This window comes from Sinocyclocheilus rhinocerous, unplaced genomic scaffold (assembly GCF_001515625.1).
Source record: "Sinocyclocheilus rhinocerous isolate Xijiao unplaced genomic scaffold, SAMN03320098_v1.1 C36242422, whole genome shotgun sequence".
Taxonomy (NCBI): Eukaryota; Metazoa; Chordata; class Actinopteri; order Cypriniformes; family Cyprinidae; genus Sinocyclocheilus; species Sinocyclocheilus rhinocerous.
In genome coordinates this window covers 1-934 of record NW_015776780.1, presented here as the reverse complement: position 1 = coordinate 934, position 934 = coordinate 1, and the positions used below count along the sequence as shown (strand labels likewise).

General features: G+C 35.4%; 1 long non-coding RNA gene across 1 annotated transcript; it reads left to right on the top strand.

The window, feature by feature from the left end:
- The first annotated feature begins 412 nt into the window (after positions 1 to 412).
- LOC107735692 (uncharacterized) lies at positions 413 to 928 on the top strand. The gene is made up of 3 exons (XR_001639484.1): positions 413 to 511; positions 620 to 716; positions 839 to 928. It is a non-coding gene; the product is annotated as an uncharacterized LOC107735692 (long non-coding RNA).
- Positions 929 to 934: the final 6 nt, after the last annotated feature.

Sequence of the window (934 nt, the reverse complement as noted above, 5' to 3'; positions counted from 1 at the left end):
GATTCACAAAGGTTTCGAAGCTTCACAAAGCAGTGTTTCAGAAGCAAACATCACTAGTTCCCACAACCAAGGAAAACCTAAAAATATCAAGGAATTTGAAGTCTGTGATTTCCAGACCTAGAAAAAGTTAGATTCTATTGAAAAAAAATATATATATTTTTCCTAGCTATGCTTAGTTCTATAATTTGCAAAAAGCCAAATAATTGCTTTTTGCAAGCACAGTTTCTAAAAATGCATTTTTAAAACCCAATCATAAAAAATGGGATATGTCATCGTGGAAATTCATTGGTCAGTGGTTTTTGAGAATTAAAGTTAATGTCAGTTTATTTTAAGTCTTCAGTTAATATACTTTTTTATGTAACATGTTCCTTGAGTTGTATTTTACTAAATCATTGGTTACTTCACAGACCTTCGGTGACAGAGTGCTGTACCCATTATCATGGATTGTGCCTTTATTTGTGGTGTTTTCCACTTTTGGTGCAGCCAATGGGAGCTGTTTCACCGCAGGCAGGTTAGGAAATTCATCTGTTTTATAGTCATTTGCACACTGGAAAATATCCTGTAAGTTGTTGTCTGGGCCTGACTCTCACTGTCTGTTGTGTCTGTTTGTACATGTTAGGTTGACATATGTGGCGGGACGGGAGGGCCACATGGTTAGGATCATGTCGTACATCAGTGTGAAACGTTACACACCTTCTCCAGCTCTAATGTTTAATGTAAGTCTCATGGAATATTACATTCTCAACACTATTACATCAAATATATGACAACAGTTTAAAGCACATTAACAATATTTATGTTTTGTGATTATGTATTTATTCTTGTATGTGATTTGCAGGGTATCTTGTCAATCATCTACATCATGCCTGCAGATATAAACACTCTGATCAATTACTTCAGTTTTGCTCAGTGGGTTTTCTATGGGCTCACATGT